Raw genomic sequence first — 9,996 nt, 5'->3', positions numbered from 1 at the left:
CATGGGCCCTTAGGCTGGTTTCACATGAGCGAGTTCAGTGCATTGAACTTGCAGTGTGCGTCTGAGGGCTCTTGTCCTGACCTACAGCATTATGTCAGTGTTAGACAGTACATCATAAATCAATATAATGCTATGTGATCCTATCGGTGCTACGTAGGTCAGTCTAAGGGTCGCCAAGACATAAAGAAAACCTCTTTCCACAAGGAGTATAGTGGAAGGATAATGGTGTGTGGAGTGGGGACAGCCGACATACTAATGTAGAGACTGCGCCTGTCCAGGGTGGAGACTGTAGCATTTTGATGAGCTCCATAGTAGAAGAGGGGTGGGTGTGCAGGCGTTATTTAAAAAAGTGTGACATAAGTACCAAGCACTGGCTTTGTCTTCCAGCGAAGTGAAGAGCTGGTCCTCCTGCGTCCAAATCTCGTGTGGAACAGCCCACAGGACTGGAGTTTGCCGTGCTGATTAAATAGCTTTTCTGTGTTGAAGCGGGTTTTCACACTAATATAACTGGCTCATTAAGAAGATCTTATGCACATAAACATATAGGTCATTAAATGTAATCTGAGAAAATGTTATTAAAAAGTTGGTGAATTCCCCCCCCCCATCACTTTGCACTTTATAAAAGCATTTGCTGTAGGTAACTTCCACCTGCATCACCGGTGGGCACGCAGGTGGAGAGCTGCACCTACTGTTTTTACAATGCATCTCCTTGTATCCCTCTTCATTGCAGCATGTGTACATGCTCATCTGTGCATGCACAGAAGCTGTACTTGCTTTCTTTCACTGCAGGTAACACTAGTTTTGAGGGAGTTGTGGGAGACTGACATTACTATGGTGTGATGCACAGCCTGCCAACTAATCGGAAGCAGAAGTTGAGTCATTTTCTTTGGACACATAAACCAAAGGTACGCAAGTAAATGTGTCTAGTAGATCTTAATGTACACTCGTTAACCAGAGTAACGTATCAAGGAGTTGTTGGAATTGAATGAAACTTTCTATGTGTGAATGTAATGACTGGTGGACTGGAGCAGAATGCATTGAGTATGGTTAGTCCAACTTAAAGGGGTTATGTTTTCATGATATAGATGACCTGTCATCAATATCAAATAGGTGGCTGTCCGAACTCTAAGCACCCCTGGCAATCAGCTGTTTGAAGGGGCAACTGTGCTCGGGTGAGCGCTCCTGTCTTCTGTTTACATAACTGTGGAGACTTGCTACCACTGACTGTTATGTAAACAGAAGACAGGAGCGTTGCTGAGGCTCAAAATGCGCTATTTTTCTAATAAAAATGTACAATTTCAGTAAAGTATATTACAAAAATGGTCAGCATCACTGTCCCTACACATTACATAAATAAAAATAGAATGGCAGTTACACTTTAACCTCCTCCCGACCGCCTAACGCAGGGATGCGTCCTGCGGGCAGTCGGTTTGTTCCTCGTAGGCGAGTCATCTCGCGAGACGCGAGATTACGTGCATAGCCTGCCCGCACAGTGCGGGCCAGTAAAAGTTACAGGAGAAGTTCGGCACCAGCCTGCCAACCAATGATCATCACTGGCAGGCTGGTGATTTTTAAAAAAATCGAATCACAAGCCATTTAACACATATTTATAAATAAATATAATGTGTTAAATGGCTTCTGTGCTCTCTGCTGGGTCCTTTTTGTTGGTTGGTCCCAGCAGAGAGCACATATCACTGAGTACACCAAGCACAACACATTTAGCCCCAGATCACACCCCCATCACCCCAATTAACCCCTTGATCACCCCTGTCAATCACTAGTAAAAGGGGAAAAAAGTGATCAGTGTAAACTGTCACTTTTTTTTTTTTCCCCCACCAGTATTGACTGTTAGGTTTAGATTAGTTTAGGCCCCTTTGGTAGTTGGCGCCCAGCCCACCGCACCGCAATCACTGATTCGCTGATTAGCGTGTTTCTAATCAGCATTGGTACTTTTATAGTATCTGTAAGTGATCGGTCAGATCTATAATAGTATTAGTGTCACCTTAGCTCGCCCTCCACCCAAAACGCAGTGTTTGCCCGATCAGACCTGATCGGGTGCCCACACGTGCGTTCACCCACGCCCGTCCTGCCGCAGTGACAAAATTATTTTTTTTTATCCCTGCACATTCACTACACAAGCGCTGCGGCGATAAAAAAAAGTTTTTATATTTTGTTTATCAATCGCAGCGGCTTCCTGTACTTCGCTAGCCTCCCATTTGTAAGACGGGCTTGCTTTTTTTCTTGGGTAGTCTCAGGGAATACCCCCTAAATTTAGTTGACCAAATGGCAAGTAAGGGGTTTTCTTCTGAAGAGGCCTACAGGCTTCTGACCCAGTCAGATGAGGAATGGGAACCCTCATCTAATGAATCCAGCAGGTCAGAATACGAACTTGTAGAAAGCAGTGGCAGTCTGACCCAAAGTTCGGACGATGAGGTCCCTGATACCACCAGGCGTACCAATCTCCGTGTTGCTAGACCACAGGTTGCGCAGGATCTGCTTCAAGGGCAGCAGAGTGGGGCTGGCGCGGTCTGATTACGTGGTGAGGCATACACCAGCAGCGCATCCCATCCTGGACCTTGTACCAGCACCGCCGTAGAACATGGTGAAGTGGCGAGCAGTTGAAGCTGGCACGTGCAGTAGTTCCCCCGTCGCAGCCACCGCACAGACGGGCCCATAGAGCTCCTAGAGTCCCTTAGGTGCTGGCAAACCCTGATTGGCAGCCCCCATCTTTAGCCGCACCAGTAGTTCCCCCTTTCACCGCCCAGTCTGGTGTTCGGGTTGAGTCAGATCGGATCGGCACTGGGGTTTTTTGAGCTGTTCTTCACTGCGGAGCTCTTAGACTTAGTCGTGGCAGAAACAAACCGGTATGCCACTCAATTTATAGCCGCTAACCCGGGAAGGTTTTTATGCCCAGTCTTTCCGGTGGAAACCCGTCTAAGTTTCCGAATTTAAAACTTTTCTGGGCCTGACAAAGCATGAATTGCGGTCATATTGGTCCACAAACCCAATTCATCACATGCCCATGTTCTCTGCTGCCATGTCCAGGACACGATTTAAGACAATCCTGTGTTTCCTGCACTTTAGTGATAAAAGCACCTCTCGTCCCAGAGGCCACCCAGCTTTTGACTGGCTCCACAAAATTCGGCCCCTCATAGACCACTTTAACACCAAATTTGCAGATTTGTATACCCCTGAACAAAACATCTGCATAGACGAGTTCCTGATACATTTTACCGGGCGCCTTGGCTTCAAACAATACATCCCAAGCAAGCGCGCCCGGTATGGGGTCAAATTGTATAAGCTCTGTGAAAGGGCCACAGGCTATATGCAGAAATTCCGTGTCTATGAGGGTAAAGATCAGACCCTGGAGCCGGTCGGTTACCCTGACTACCTGGGGAGCAGTTGGAAGACAGTCTGGGACTTTGTGTCACCCTTATTTGGCAAGGGGTACCACCTTTATGTGGACAATTTCTACACAAGTGTGCCCCTCTTCAGGCATTTGTTTCTAGAACAGATTGGCTGCTGTGGCACCGCACGACCTAGTCGCCGGGGCTTCCCCCAACGGCTCGTTACCACCCGTCTTGCAAGGGCGGAGAGGGCTGCCTTGTGTAATGAAGAACTGCTCGCGGTGAAATGGAGAGACAAACGTGACGTTTACATGCTCTTCTCCATTCACGCAGACACTACAATCCAAATTGAACGAGCAACTGGAGTCATTGAAAAGCCCCTCTGTGTCCACAACTATAATTTGCTCATGGGAGGGGTGGACTTCAATGACCAGATGTTGGCTCCTTATTTACTCTCCCGCAGGACCAGACGCTGGTATAAGAAGGTGTCTGTATATTTAATTCAATTGGCTGTATATAATAGTTTTGTTCTCTACAATAAGTCTGGGAGAACAAGATCCTTCCTCAAATTTCAGGAAGAGATCATCGAGAACCTCCTGTGTCCAGGAGGTTCCGTGGCCCCATCCACCAGTGTAGTGAGCCGTCTACACGAGCGACATTTCCCCAATGTCGTTGCTGGTACCTCAAACCAAGCGCCACCCCGAAAAAGATGTTGTGTCTGTAGCAGGAGTGGAATAAGGCGTTACACCCGCTATTTCTGTCCTGACTGCCCTGACCACCCTGCCCTATGCTTAGGGGAGTGTTTCCGGAAGTACCACACACAGGTACACTTAGTATAGGGATTGCGTGACACAGGACAGGGGTCTTAGGGCCCTTTCACACAGAAATGCTGCAAACCTCTCCTTTCACCTGGGACAAAGTGCATAATGTACTTCGCCACATCTCTGGGCGATTTGCGCTTTGCACATTGTCCCATGGGGAAGGAGAGGTTTGTCCTATAAAGGTTAAAAAAATTAAAAAAAAACACAGGTAAGCAAAAAAGTTAATGTTCCAAAAGTTCAATAAAGTTTATAAAAGTTAATGTTCTGTTTCAAATGTTATATAAAGTTAATGTTAATAAATTGATTGCATTGCGGCCTGTTTTTTTTTTTTTTTTTTTTTTTTTAACCTTCTAGGTGGACCAACCAATGAACCAGCTGCAGCACTGATGTGCATTCTGACAGAAGCATTGCGCTGCTGTCGGATTACACAAAAGTCGGTGTATGCAGCGCTGCAAGACGAGATTTCTCCTCTGCAGTAAAAAAGATACGTTTGCCGAGGCTTATGAGCTGAGGGGCGGTGTTCATATGCTTTGGCAAACACTTTGTATATAAAAAATAAAATAAAAAAAATTCCGGAAATGATTTATTAAATCGATTGATGTGAATGGAGAAATCGGGTCTGCCAGGGCATACGGGCTGAGTGGGTTTGGATGTTGGGCGGAGCTCCTATGTCCTTGCAGACGCCTTTCCCCTCCTTTTTTTTTGCACATTTTTTGGCAGAGATTTTTTCATCCACATTGATCGATGCGAATGAAGAAATCTGTGCCATTCATTTTTTCTTTCAGCCCAGAGGCTGAACGAAAAAAAAATAATCTCATTACCCGTGTGCTCAATATAAGGAGAATAGCAGAAACTCCTAATGCTGGGCATACATGTAATGATTGTGGAGACCCTCAAATGCCAGGGCAGTACAAATGACCCTATTTTGGAAAGAAGACACCCCAAGGTATTCCGTGAGGGGCATGGCGAGTTCATAGAAGATTTTCTTTTTTTGGCAGTTAGCAGAAATATTTTTTTTTTTTTTTTTTTTTTCCTCAGTCTCCCTTTCCGCTAACTTGTGACAAAAAGTTCAATCTTTCATGGACTCAATATGCACCTCAGCGAATACCTTGGGGTGTCTTCTTTCCAAAATGGGGTCATTTGTGGGGTGTTTGTACTGCCCTGGCATTTGAGGGTCTCCGCAACCATTCCACAAAAATGTAGAACATGTCCTATCTTTTTGCGGAATGGAAGTACGGGACGCAACCCCACGGAAGCACTACGTAGTGCTTCCGAGAGGTCCAGTTTCGTGCGCCCGTTCCGCAATTCCGGACCCATTGAAGTGAATGGGTCCGCATCCGTGATGCATAATGCACGCGGAACTGTAGCCGTGTATTGTGGTCTGCAATTTGCTGGCCGCAATACAGCCACGGATCACACACACGTTCGTGTGAACTAGGCCTTAGGGGAATGAGAACTGACCCAGGTGGTGGAGACATGGACACTAACACAACTGGCCCAGGCCAAGCAACGTCTTCACTGACTTCTGGGCTCTGTTTGATCTGAGGACGGTGTGGACGTGCACATGTCCTTAGCGCTGGATGTGAGCAACGACAATCGTGTATGGGTTTGGAGACCTGTGTTACACATCCCTCCTCACAGACAAACGGAGGGCAACAGAGACACTACTAGACCCTTGCAGTGCTTCATCCCTCTGGCTCAGAGGAATCAGAACACGTTGAGTCATGCTGCGTTAACGCAGTGGTCTGCTACAGAATTGATGCACCTTATATCGAAAATTATAGTTGAATGTTGCAGGTGTAGAGGATACCTGATAGATTTAATCAAAATTTAGTGTTTTCAAAATTTCAAATTGTTTTACAAAAACATTTTTTCATTGTAAATATTTCATAAATTATATATGTTACGACATTACAGTTTTAAATTTAACGTGTTTTTATTACATTTTTTGTTGTATTCATGGTCTGATGGGTGGTGAATTCATAAATTCACATTCGTGCTACATAGTTAGAAAATGATACAATCTGAGGTGTATTATTTTAGTGTTGGTGCTGCACCTGTTTGTTCGTGGGGCCATTCTGTGTAATATATTTTGGATGCACCTTTAGCTGATTCTGCCTGTCCTGCTGATTTGGGACTAGCTCTATCCCTTTTCGTACTCCGGCAGCACATCACGGGTTAATACCATTCCCTTCAGATTGTAGGACCGCCCACCTAGATAAATCAGAATAATTAATTAATTAATTAGCTCCCTAATATAGGGCGGCAACCAGAATGCATCCTTGTGTTTTTTTATTGTCCTTCAGTAAGCCCACCTAGCGGCTGGTTACCTGGATCAGGTAGCCTGATTGACCTTTTTTTTCTTTTTCTTTTCTTTCTTTTTGGCCATGTATATTTCCTGGCCCCTAGCGTTTGCTCCTGTGTTTTTCCAGGACGCGCTTTCTGCATTGGAGGCAGCGCTTACCGCACCAACTACCGGGTGTATTTTTCTGTCAGACGCGGGGCGTCTGACGTCTTTTCACATGCCTCCTCCTCGTCAGCCGAACTTCCGGTTTGTGGAGCGCAAGAAGCGCTTGGTGGAACGCAGGCACTGGGCGTCTGACGTCACCCCGTGTGCCTCCTTCGGCGGCAGCAGTATTCCGGTTCCGGTCTTCCGGTTCTGTGGAGCGCAAGTAGCGCCTGGTGGAACGCAGGCGCTGGGCGTCTGACGTCATCCTGCATGCCGCCGCCTACCTGATACAGCTGTGAGTATTTAAACTAGCTGCCTGTAGTGCTCGCTGCCGCATGTGCCTGGCAGCAGAGCTCTGGTATTGTAAAGGTAATTCCTGCCTGTCCTGTGTCAGGCAAATCCTCCTATAAGCTTCCCTTGTTTACTGGTTCCTGTATTATGTGTTACAGATGTCCAGCTCCTCAAGCAGAACAGGGAAGAGGTCCAGGAAGAGCAGGCACAGGTTGTGCCATTCATGTGATCAGCCTCTGCCTGATGAATATCCAGAGGATCGCTGTGAGCAGTGTAGTGGGAATCCTCCTAAGGTCTCCCCATCTAGATCTGCTAAGAAACGCAAATCCAAACAAGCATTGTGCATATCTTGTATTCAGCCGTTACCTCCTAATTGCTCCACCAATATATGTAAGAGTTGTTCTCATTCAGATGAGGCTTCTGATGCAGAAACCAGGAAAATGATGTCTCTATTTAAGAAATTTCTTGCTAAAACTAGGAAGAAGAGTAACAGGAGAGATCAGTTATCTTCTGAGTCGTCTTCTGAGCAGTCTTCACGCTCTGAAGGTGAAGTCTCTTCAGACTCTGAGTCCGAGCCACCGATTCTGGAGGATAACTTTCTGTTTAATAAAAGTAACGTTAACCAATTGATTAAGGAAGTAAAAAGGAGCATGGAGTCTAAAAAAGAAAAGACATCAGAGCGAGAGGAAGAAAATCTTTTTTATTTTCCTAAGAAAAAAGCCTCTGTGTTTCCTAGTCACCCTGTCTTGAGCTCCATTATGCGCAAAGAATGGGAACAGCCAGTGGGAAAGATAAATCTGGGATCCAGATTTAGAGCAGCGTACAAAACAGATCCTGCTGAATCCACCAGCTGGGAAGTCCCAGCAAGAGTAGACCCGGCGGTTACCCGTTTAGCTAAAAGATCTCTGTTTCCTACTGATGACTCCTCCTTGCTCAAGGAGCCTATGGAGAAGAAGGCGGATGGGCTCTTAAAGAGACTGCACACCTACCTGGCCTCCCTAAGCAAGGCTGCTATGGCTACAGTCCCTGTAGCTCGGGCTCTCAGGGTATGGCTAAGCCAGCTGGGTAGGGATATAGAGGATGGAGTACCAAGGGAGGAATTGCTTCAACAGCTACCATCTTTGAAAATGGCGGCGGAGTTCCTTTGTGATTTTCCTCTGGATACGTTGAGGTTGACGGCGAAAAATATGGCTCTATCAAACTCCGTTAGAAGAGCCTTCTGGTTGAAGCTATGGTCCGGTGATCCTTCGTCTAAAAGTAATCTCTGCTCCTTGCCGTTTGAGCCTGGAAGACTTTTTGGCTCTCAGCTGGATAAGCTTCTGGAAGCTAATATGGAGGAGAAGACTTTGAATTTTCCTCAGACCAGACGTAGAGACAAACGGAAGTTTTTTCGTCCCTATAGAGGACAGGAGTATAGGAGGTCAAGTTTTAGAGGACGCTCAACCAGGGGAAGATCTGACCGTAGATTCAGACCAGCTCCTGAAAAGCCAGGAAAAAAGCCAGACGACTCCAAGCAACCAAACATGGAGTTCTGACGCCACAGGTCAGGAAGTGGGAGGCCGCCTGTCAAACTACTATCCAGAATGGCTGCGGATTACCTCAGACAATTGGGGTCTCCAGATCGTCAGAGAAGGTTACGAACTGGAGTTCGACCACTTCCCAAGGGACAGATTTCTGACAAACAGGGGAAGAGATCCTCTACTAGTTCGTTTACTGGAAGAATTTGTAAAAAAAGGCGCACTGGAATCCGTTCCTTACCACCAGAGGGGAAAGGGGGTATACTCCAGAGTATTCCATGTACCCAAGTCAGACGGAAGAAGCCGTCTTATCATAGATCTGCGTTACTTAAATCAGTACCTGAAGAAAGTTCATTTCAAAATGGAAACTATAAGATCAATAACAGCAGTACTCACAAGGGATCAGTACATGGTATCCTTAGATTTAAAGGACGCGTATCTACACATCCCCATAAAAGAGTCGTCCAGAAAGTTTCTAAGACTGGCTATGCAGAGGGGAGAAGGTATCTTCCACTTCCAGTTCAAGGCTCTTCCTTTTGGCCTCTGCTCTTCACCAAGAATCTTTACCAAGATTGCAGTTATAGTAGCGGTGACTCTTCGTCTCCAGAATATTCAAGTCTTTCCTTACCTGGACGACTGGCTTCTGGCCGCCCAATCCGAACACCTTCTGCAGATTCATCTCCAGAAAGCGATAAAACTGCTTCAATCCCTAGGATTCCTAATAAATTGGAAGAAGTCAGAAATCATTCCTACTACCTCCAAGTCTTTCCTAGGATTCAGGATAGACACACGCAGCATGACACTTTTCCTGCCAGCTGTAAAGGTTGGGACTTTAAAGAGAGAGATAAGAACCCTATTATCCTTACATCGTTCTTCAGTGCGCAGAGTCATGAAGACGCTGGGACATATGACAGCGACAGCGGATGCCGTCCCCTGGGCCATGATCCATACCAGGGACTTACAGCAGGATATGCTCCAGACGTGGCATCACACCCACCACAGTCTGAAAGCAAAAGTAAGATTGAAGCCTTCAACAATTCAGAGTCTAAACTGGTGGCTGCAGACCAAGAATCTTTCCTCTGGGAAGAGTTTCCAGTTCATGTCTCCGGTCATAATCACAACAGACGCATCTGGCCAAGGCTGGGGAGCACACCTCCAAGACAGATGGGTTCAAGGCCTCTGGTCCCCACAGATGAAGAAGCAATCTTCAAATTTCAGGGAGCTGAAAGCGGTCCACTTGGCTCTCCACCAGTTTGCAGCAGAGACAAAGGGAAGACCAGTGCTTGTGCGGTCAGACAACCTCCCGGCGGTATTTTATCTGAACAAGCAAGGAGGGACGAGGAATGCGGTTCTCCTAGGCTTGTGCAAGCAGATCTTCTCCTGGGCAGAGTCCCACCTTTTAGAATTGAGAGCCATGCATATCAAAGGCTGCTGCAATATTCAAGCGGATCGCTTGAGTCGGAGGATGATCAAACCGGCAGAATGGGAGCTGAATCAAGACATATTCCAGCAAATAGTGGCCAAATGGGGTCTGCCAGCATGGGACCTGATGGCGTCCAGAAGGAACAAAA

This window comes from Bufo bufo, chromosome 6, assembly GCF_905171765.1.
Source record: "Bufo bufo chromosome 6, aBufBuf1.1, whole genome shotgun sequence".
In the NCBI taxonomy this organism is placed as follows: Eukaryota; Metazoa; Chordata; class Amphibia; order Anura; family Bufonidae; genus Bufo; species Bufo bufo.
The sequence above is the reverse complement of the archived record's forward strand: the minus strand, read 5'-3'. Positions refer to the sequence as shown.